Raw genomic sequence first — 10816 nt, 5'->3', positions numbered from 1 at the left:
ATATAAGGTTCATAAGAAATCGGTTTTGAGTATATAGAGTTAAATTGTTGCAAGTGTGTTTCTTTTCAAATATCTTTTTTATTTTTTAAATTTATATTTTTACAGGGTATAGTATTATGATGTGGTAGTACTACAAGAGATTGTTTTTTAAAATGATAGTTTTCTTGATATAAATAAAATATTTTAGGAATATTTTCATTAGAAAGTGAAAGGGTAGTTTAGAATTTTTAAAAATTTTGTTACACAAATAACAAAAGTAAGGGAGGTAAGTGATATTTTTTAAATTTTAGGGGTGTCAGGTGATATTAAGAGAAACCTTAGAGGAGGTTTTTTATATTATCCCTAATAATAATAATAATAATGTTGATGATGATGATGGTGATGATATTATTTGATTTTTTCATGTGGACGGCTTTCTAAAGCAGAAGTTGACTTGTCAAGCAACGATTCACCCTGCCCTACGTTGGACCTTTTTTTTTTTTTTTTTTTCGGTGGGGGCATCTATGCTTATGGGAAAGAAATACTTTTTGCGAATTGCATAAGAATACTCTGTCATTTGTTCTTGTAGTTTTATTTGATGTGAGGGCACAAACCAAGTAACACGGCATCACAAGCAACGATTCACAGTCTCCTACGTTGGACCTTTATTTTTTGTGGGGGAATCTATGCTTATGGATAAGAACACTTTTTGAGAATTGGATAAGAATACTTTAAACGATATGTTTGGATAGTTAATTTTTTTTAAAAAAAAATTTTCGCTTGCATCATAAACACATTTTTTAATATATCATTTTATATTTTTATTTTTATATTTTTCTTGTTCTTCTAATTTTTGTCTTTCTATTGATTTTAATTCAGAGTATTTATGCCAAAGTAAATCTACTTTTGCTTGTCTTAAATTTTTTAGAAATGATGCGGGATGGTGGTGTGCTACTTTAGATAATCTAGCTTCTTCTATTTGTATATGTGCTAAACACTGGTCTGTTGTTTCAATTTCCTCTAAAATTTTGTCAAAATAATAATAGGTATCTGGTTGTCTGAGGCTTTGTAATGCTAATCTGTATGCATTTTCTGGAGTGGATGTAAATTGAAAAGGCGGTTCAAAATTCATATAAAATATCAGGATGATTAACTGGAATTTAAGAAATTGATGACTACTAGATACTTTAAGAAAGATAACTGAGATTTTACCTTCCATGCTTTAAATCCAAATTTTCCTTCTGATGCTGTGAAAATGGGAATCTTGTGATTAGGAGTTTTGCCTCACCGGATCTTCCCCTGGCGCCTGCTTTGTAACTGAAAGGCTTTAATGGGTACTACACCGTCTTTTGGTCTTTTAGGATCCTAAAAACAAGGTATCTTTTTCAGAGTTTCCGGTTGTTTGGATCTAATCTAGGGTTGGCTGCCTAAATCTCTACTTTCTTATTTCTCTTTCGTCTTATGCTTAGAAATATGAGAGAGCTAAAGACTTGTAAAAAACTGCTAAAGAACGTATGAAATTGGAGTTTTTATTGGATGCTTTAATTTACAGGATGTAAGTGCATCGTACCCAACATTGGTTTGGGACGTATGCCTTTATAGACTTCTTGTGTAAACTGTGCGGACTTAAAATTTTTGACTAAAAGTCCGTGGATATGACATGTTAACTTTTACGGACTTAAAACCTACTGAAATCCGTAAAAACATCAAATCAATATTGCCTATCTATACAATGTGGCTGTCAGTGAATAAAGGCTAAAAGCTCTATGGCCGTCCTATACAAAAAGTAATTTGGCCAAACTATACAATAAAAGCTTTTATGACCGATCTATTATAGCTTTGGACAAGATGGCCGAAGAATTATCCTTCCATCATATTCTCGATGTTGCTCATTTCTTCTGGTCCCATTGTTTCCCAATAATGATCATCATTATATTCTTCATCTGCTTCGATATCCAAATGCCTTGCTCCTGAGCTCATATAATATCCTTCTAAATATTTTTCAAAAACTTCTGGATAATTGGTGCTTATAGTGAAATCTTTTTCTAACTTAAACCTATATGGGACATATATCTTTTGTATCTTATTTTCATATACTAATCTAATCCCATTTTCCCATTGATCTATGAAATGTCTGTAAGCTAATTGGATCATTTTAGCATTTATCAATTGTTCTTTTAATTCTAATGGACATTCCACTAGACTGCTGCTGATTTTTTCTAGTTCTTCTGTCGTTCTCCTTGCTGGTGGTATATTGCTAACTGTAATCATCATTCTATGTATTGCTGGTTCTATATCAAAAAATCCTATCCATTCTGCTGGCGCGGATTTGATATGTACAGTTGCCCACTGTCCATAGTCTAACATTTTTCTGATGAAGTATCCGAGATGAGTTCCAAGACAATGAGTATCTTCTGGATTTGTAACAATAATTTTTTCCAGGAATCCGGCATCCATAAGAAATTGTGGTGTTAAAATAACTCGTTCCCCATTCACTCTTAGTATCTTTGGGGATGAATATTTTGATAAGATAATAGTTGCTCTGAGGAAAAAATGACTGAGTGTATGTATACAATGGCTGTTTATTTTCTGGTGGTCACAGGCTTCTGGATTGTTTGGGCAATGTTTTTCTGGGTTAATGAAGAAAGATGGATGTAGTCTAATGGCTGCTGTATTTCTAATTGGGTCTTTTGCTATTTCATAAAAGTATTGTTGGGCTGCCATTAATTTTGAATAATATTGGGCTTGGGCTTTTTGGCTAATAATTTCTTGGATATGTAAAGGGAGGAAATTAAGTAGGTGATATGGTTTAAAGGATATTCTGGGCTTAAGAAATTCAAATGGTCTTTCTGAAATGGGCTTTTCTTTTATAAAAATTGTCTGTTTTATTGGGCCGGATGAAGAACTGGCCATTTGAGATGCTGTATGAGACAGCCTTCCTTTGAGCTCCCCAATTTCAGAAATTTGTGAGAGAATAGTATCTCCTTGTGAGCCTGAGATCTTATACATTTCTTTCAGTTGTTCAGTTAAAGATTTTATCTTTTCTTTTTGAGAAAGATCTTCTTCTTCAAAATTTCTACACTTTAAATTTAAACTTCTAATAGCTTGCTCCATGCTCTTACAATATCTACAAAATTCTATTCTATTTGTGTTATCTTTTTCTAATGCATATTGATAATTTCTACTGCTACTAGGGGCATCTGTATTTTGATATACTGGAGCCCTCATGCTGTCCATGCTAGCCTTAGGATCTACATAAAATGTTGTTCCTATATTATGCCTAGCAAATTCTAATGCTTCATGTATGCTATGAAATGCTTTCCATAAAGGATTATGAAAATGATTTATTTGTTCTATAACGGAAATCCATTTAGAATAGATTCCAGGTATTTTTCCTTTTACCACTACATAATATGAAAAACTTTGTTTTGGAAGATTACTAAAATAAAATGCTAAGATATTAAGATTTCTAACTTTATCAGTGCTATTTCTGCTATTCCAGAGGTTATTTAAGATATCCTGCTGGATGTCTTCTAAATTACCTTCCTCTTGGCTATGGAAATGTAGACTTGTACCTTTAGGGTACTTTGTAAGTTCCCACTGGCCAATTTTGACTTTCTGGAAGTTATATGCCATCTGCTAAGAGATCAGAAGAATTGTTAAAAAGTCGTGATAAAAAATCTGCTAAATTATTATCTTTACCTTTAATGTGTTCGAAAACTACTTTATATCCATTACCAATAATACTATCTACAAAATTTAACCATCTTCTAGTAGAACTTCTTTTTTCATTATGTTTATCAAAAAACTTTTTTATTGCTTCACAGTCTGTTCTAATAGTTATTTCAGATTTGTTGATTATAAAGAGTCTAAAATTATCCAAACTATATTTTACTGCTAATAATTCATTATTTATGCTACTTCTATTGCCTTTTTCCTTATATTTACCACTAGCGTATCTACAGATTTGTTCATTGTTTTTATTACTATATTTGTTTGGTTTTGCAAAAAGAACTGCTCCCCATCCGGTACTACTGCCATCACATTCTATTATCAAGTAATCTGTGTCTAATGGTAATTTTAGATCATGTAAATTGCCTATTGTTTGTTTAATTTCTTGTATTAGTTTGACATCTTCTTTATTAAAGAATTTTTGCCCTTTTAAAGAGGTTTTATTATACAATGGTGCTACTAGATTATTTAAATTTTTAATAAAAGGTCTTGCATAATTTAATAATCCTAAGAATTGTTGAAGTTTCTTTGTTTCTTCTATCTTATCTGGAAATTCTAAAACCTTTTTACAAATATGTGGTTGTAATTTTATTTTTCCTTGTCCTATTTCTGTTCCTAAAAATTCTATATTTTTTCTAAAAAATTGTGCTTTTTTATTACTGATTATTATTCCGTGTTTAATAAATTCTGAGAAAACTAATTTTAGATGGCTTACATGTTCTTCTTTGTTTTTTGAAAATACTAATATATCATCTATGTATACTATGACAAAATCTTTATATTTATTAAAAATATAATCCATTTTTCTTTGAAATATGGCTGGTGCATTTTTTAACCCAAAAGGCATTACTAACCACTCATAGTGTCCTAAAGGACATGTAAAAGCTGTCCATTCTATACTTTCTTTATGCATTTTTACCTGCCAAAATCCTGACTTACAATCAAATTTACTGAAAATATATCTATATTGGATTCTATTTATTAACTCATTTTTATCTGGTATATCATAGCTATCTTCTTTAGTATTGTCATTTAATCTTTTATAATTTATTACCATTCTACTTTTTCCTCGAACTATTTCACTATGTTTTTTAACTATAAATGCTGCACTTCTGTGTGGACTAGTATTTCTTCTAATTATTTTTAACTTATTTAGGTCAGCTATATGCATTTCGAATTCTTTTATATCATCATTACTAGCTTCTATTTTTGCTGTGCTAATTTTTAAATTTGGATTTAAAATATCTAACTTACATTCTGTTTTGTCCTTATCCCAATGAATAGTTGGATTTTCTCCAAAAATTTCTAATTTTTCTAATTCACTTATTAGTTGGTCTATATCTCTATGTCCCGTTTCTAACAGATCATATAATTTTTCATTATTTAAAATAGTTTCTATTATGTCATAATTTTCTATCTCTAAATATTCTTCAAATTCTTTGTCTTCTAAACAGTTTTGAATTCTTTGTGACGAATATAAAGGCCTTTCTCCAGTCATCTCCATATTGTCAAAAGAATTTATTTTCTGATTCTTCCCCCTATATTCCTGGGTTGAATCATTCTTACAGCTACCTTTTATATCACATTTACAATTATCTTTTTCTTCTAATCCTAAAAGTCTTATTTGTTTATTTGTAAATTTATCTTTAAATTTATTGTTTGTTAAAAAGGTATTATATGGTAAAAAATGTTCTCTAAGGAATGTTAATCCTGTTCTAGTAAGAATCATGCCATGGTATGCCTGTAAAATAAATGATAGTCCTAATATCATTTGATAAGGAAAACTCCTAATATATATTTCTGTTACCGGATATGGTTGTGTACCGTGCATGCTATCTATTTCAAAAAATAATAAAGAATTATGTAATGCTGTGTCATATGTATATGTACTTCCATCCATTTGTCTAGCCGTTCTAATATGGTATGCTTTTTCATAATATTTTTCTGGAATTAATTCTTGTTGGATTACTATATTACTAGCTCCTGTGTCTATTACTGCTAATAATTGTGTTTCAAAATCTCCTATTTTTATTCGAGTTTTTACTTCCATTGATGTTATATTTGATGTTCCTGCTTGTAATAATTCTAAATCATAATTATGTTTTATTTCTTCTATTTCTGGAAAGATTTCTAGATCTATGTTTTCAATAGATACTTCGCTTTCTATTATTTTTCCCTTATTTAATTTTTCTATTTTTTGCTCTAAATGTTCAACTTTATTTTCTAAAATTCTTATCCTTCTTTCTAAATAATGTTCTAAAGGCAGATTTTCTTCAGTTTTTTCTTTTTTAATATTTTCTATTAAAACATATTCCTGTGCAGACTTTTCTAAACAGTATTTGCATCCTTCTATATAACATAGCTGACATTGAAACCTTAATTCTATTGACGGATATTTATTACAGTTATAACATGGTTTACTATAATTTCCTTTTCTATGTTCCCATTTATGGATACACTCTACTTCAACTAGTTCTAAGTCTTCTAACATTTTAAAATCTTCTTTCATTTCTTCTAAATATATATTATCCATGATAGTTTTGTTTTCTGATTTTTCTAAAATTTCATCTATAAAACTTGTGTCTTCTTGTTCTATAAAATCTGTTAAATTTAAGTCTTCAGATACTATACTATAAATACTTTCTGTCTCTAGTATATTATCATCTATTTCTATTAAATCTTCCGAAAATAATTCTATTAGGTGAGCTTCTCTATTAAAAGAGTTATGTTTTTGTGGACCCAGGAATATAGGGGGAAGAATCAGAAAATAAATTCTTTTGACAATATGGAGATGACTGGAGAAAGGCCTTTATATTCGTCACAAAGAATTCAAAACTGTTTAGAAGACAAAGAATTTGAAGAATATTTAGAGATAGAAAATTATGACATAATAGAAACTATTTTAAATAATGAAAAATTATATGATCTGTTAGAAACGGGACATAGAGATATAGACCAACTAATAAGTGAATTAGAAAAATTAGAAATTTTTGGAGAAAATCCAACTATTCATTGGGATAAGGACAAAACAGAATGTAAGTTAGATATTTTAAATCCAAATTTAAAAATTAGCACAGCAAAAATAGAAGCTAGTAATGATGATATAAAAGAATTCGAAATGCATATAGCTGACCTAAATAAGTTAAAAATAATTAGAAGAAATACTAGTCCACACAGAAGTGCAGCATTTATAGTTAAAAAACATAGTGAAATAGTTCGAGGAAAAAGTAGAATGGTAATAAATTATAAAAGATTAAATGACAATACTAAAGAAGATAGCTATGATATACCAGATAAAAATGAGTTAATAAATAGAATCCAATATAGATATATTTTCAGTAAATTTGATTGTAAGTCAGGATTTTGGCAGGTAAAAATGCATAAAGAAAGTATAGAATGGACAGCTTTTACATGTCCTTTAGGACACTATGAGTGGTTAGTAATGCCTTTTGGGTTAAAAAATGCACCAGCCATATTTCAAAGAAAAATGGATTATATTTTTAATAAATATAAAGATTTTGTCATAGTATACATAGATGATATATTAGTATTTTCAAAAAACAAAGAAGAACATGTAAGCCATCTAAAATTAGTTTTCTCAGAATTTATTAAACACGGAATAATAATCAGTAATAAAAAAGCACAATTTTTTAGAAAAAATATAGAATTTTTAGGAACAGAAATAGGACAAGGAAAAATAAAATTACAACCACATATTTGTAAAAAGGTTTTAGAATTTCCAGATAAGATAGAAGAAACAAAGAAACTTCAACAATTCTTAGGATTATTAAATTATGCAAGACCTTTTATTAAAAATTTAAATAATCTAGTAGCACCATTGTATAATAAAACCTCTTTAAAAGGGCAAAAATTCTTTAATAAAGAAGATGTCAAACTAATACAAGAAATTAAACAAACAATAGGCAATTTACATGATCTAAAATTACCATTAGACACAGATTACTTGATAATAGAATGTGATGGCAGTAGTACCGGATGGGGAGCAGTTCTTTTTGCAAAACCAAACAAATATAGTAATAAAAACAATGAACAAATCTGTAGATACGCTAGTGGTAAATATAAGGAAAAAGGCAATAGAAGTAGCATAAATAATGAATTATTAGCAGTAAAATATAGTTTGGATAATTTTAGACTCTTTATAATCAACAAATCTGAAATAACTATTAGAACAGACTGTGAAGCAATAAAAAAGTTTTTTGATAAACATAATGAAAAAAGAAGTTCTACTAGAAGATGGTTAAATTTTGTAGATAGTATTATTGGTAATGGATATAAAGTAGTTTTCGAACACATTAAAGGTAAAGATAATAATTTAGCAGATTTTTTATCACGACTTTTTAACAATTCTTCTGATCTCTTAGCAGATGGCATATAACTTCCAGAAAGTCAAAATTGGCCAGTGGGAACTTACAAAGTACCCTAAAGGTACAAGTCTACATTTCCATAGCCAAGAGAAAGGTAATTTAGAAGACATCCAGCAGGATATCTTAAATAACCTCTGGAATAGCAGAAATAGCACTGATAAAGTTAGAAATCTTAATATCTTAGTATTTTATTTTAGTAATCTTCCAAAACAAAGTTTTTCATATTATGTAGTGGTAAAAGGAAAAATACCTGGAATCTATTCTAAATGGATTTCCGTTATAGAACAAATAAATCATTTTCATAATCCTTTATGGAAAGCATTTCATAGCATACATGAAGCATTAGAATTTGCTAGGCATAATATAGGAACAACATTTTATGTAGATCCTAAGGCTAGCATGGACAGCATGAGGGCTCCAGTATATCAAAATACAGATGCCCCTAGTAGCAGTAGAAATTATCAATATGCATTAGAAAAAGATAACACAAATAGAATAGAATTTTGTAGACATTGTAAGAGCATGGAGCAAGCTATTAGAAGTTTAAATTTAAAGTGTAGAAATTTTGAAGAAGAAGATCTTTCTCAAAAAGAAAAGATAAAATCTTTAACTGAACAACTGAAAGAAATGTATAAGATCTCAGGCTCACAAGGAGATACTATTCTCTCACAAATTTCTGAAATTGGGGAGCTCAAAGGAAGGCTGTCTCATACAGCATCTCAAATGGCCAGTTCTTCATCCGGCCCAATAAAACAGACAATTTTTATAAAAGAAAAGCCCATTTCAGAAAGACCATTTGAATTTCTTAAGCCCAGAATATCCTTTAAACCATATCACCTACTTAATTTCCTCCCTTTACATATCCAAGAAATTATTAGCCAAAAAGCCCAAGCCCAATATTATTCAAAATTAATGGCAGCCCAACAATACTTTTATGAAATAGCAAAAGACCCAATTAGAAATACAGCAGCCATTAGACTACATCCATCTTTCTTCATTAACCCAGAAAAACATTGCCCAAACAATCCAGAAGCCTGTGACCACCAGAAAATAAACAGCCATTGTATACATACACTCAGTCATTTTTTCCTCAGAGCAACTATTATCTTATCAAAATATTCATCCCCAAAGATACTAAGAGTGAATGGGGAACGAGTTATTTTAACACCACAATTTCTTATGGATGCCGGATTCCTGGAAAAAATTATTGTTACAAATCCAGAAGATACTCATTGTCTTGGAACTCATCTCGGATACTTCATCAGAAAAATGTTAGACTATGGACAGTGGGCAACTGTACATATCAAATCCGCGCCAGCAGAATGGATAGGATTTTTTGATATAGAACCAGCAATACATAGAATGATGATTACAGTTAGCAATATACCACCAGCAAGGAGAACGACAGAAGAACTAGAAAAAATCAGCAGCAGTCTAGTGGAATGTCCATTAGAATTAAAAGAACAATTGATAAATGCTAAAATGATCCAATTAGCTTACAGACATTTCATAGATCAATGGGAAAATGGGATTAGATTAGTATATGAAAATAAGATACAAAAGATATATGTCCCATATAGGTTTAAGTTAGAAAAAGATTTCACTATAAGCACCAATTATCCAGAAGTTTTTGAAAAATATTTAGAAGGATATTATATGAGCTCAGGAGCAAGGCATTTGGATATCGAAGCAGATGAAGAATATAATGATGATCATTATTGGGAAACAATGGGACCAGAAGAAATGAGCAATATCGAGAATATGATGGAAGGATAATTCTTCGGCCATCTTGTCCAAAGCTATAATAGATCGGTCATAAAAGCTTTTATTGTATAGTTTGGCCAAATTACTTTTTGTATAGGACGGCCATAGAGCTTTTAGCCTTTATTCACTGACAGCCACATTGTATAGATAGGCAATATTGATTTGATGTTTTTACGGATTTCAGTAGGTTTTAAGTCCGTAAAAGTTAACATGTCATATCCACGGACTTTTAGTCAAAAATTTTAAGTCCGCACAGTTTACACAAGAAGTCTATAAAGGCATACGTCCCAAACCAATGTTGGGTACGATGCACTTACATCCTGTAAATTAAAGCATCCAATAAAAACTCCAATTTCATACGTTCTTTAGCAGTTTTTTACAAGTCTTTAGCTCTCTCATATTTCTAAGCATAAGACGAAAGAGAAATAAGAAAGTAGAGATTTAGGCAGCCAACCCTAGATTAGATCCAAACAACCGGAAACTCTGAAAAAGATACCTTGTTTTTAGGATCCTAAAAGACCAAAAGACGGTGTAGTACCCATTAAAGCCTTTCAGTTACAAAGCAGGTGCCAGGGGAAGATCCGGTGAGGCAAAACTCCTAATCACAAGATTCCCATTTTCACAGCATCAGAAGGAAAATTTGGATTTAAAGCATGGAAGGTAAAATCTCAGTTATCTTTCTTAAAGTATCTAGTAGTCATCAATTTCTTAAATTCCAGTTAATCATCCTGATATTTTATATGAATTTTGAACCGCTTTTTCAATTTACATCCACTCCAGAAAATGCATACAGATTAGCATTACAAAGCCTCAGACAACCAGATACCTATTATTATTTTGACAAAATTTTAGAGGAAATTGAAACAACAGACCAGTGTTTAGCACATATACAAATAGAAGAAGCTAGATTATCTAAAGTAGCACACCACCATCCCGCATCATTTCTAAAAAATTTA

The sequence above is a fragment of the Coffea arabica genome, chromosome 1e (assembly GCF_036785885.1).
Source record: "Coffea arabica cultivar ET-39 chromosome 1e, Coffea Arabica ET-39 HiFi, whole genome shotgun sequence".
NCBI classification, from domain to species: domain Eukaryota; kingdom Viridiplantae; phylum Streptophyta; class Magnoliopsida; order Gentianales; family Rubiaceae; genus Coffea; species Coffea arabica.
The sequence above is the reverse complement of the archived record's forward strand: the minus strand, read 5'-3'. Positions refer to the sequence as shown.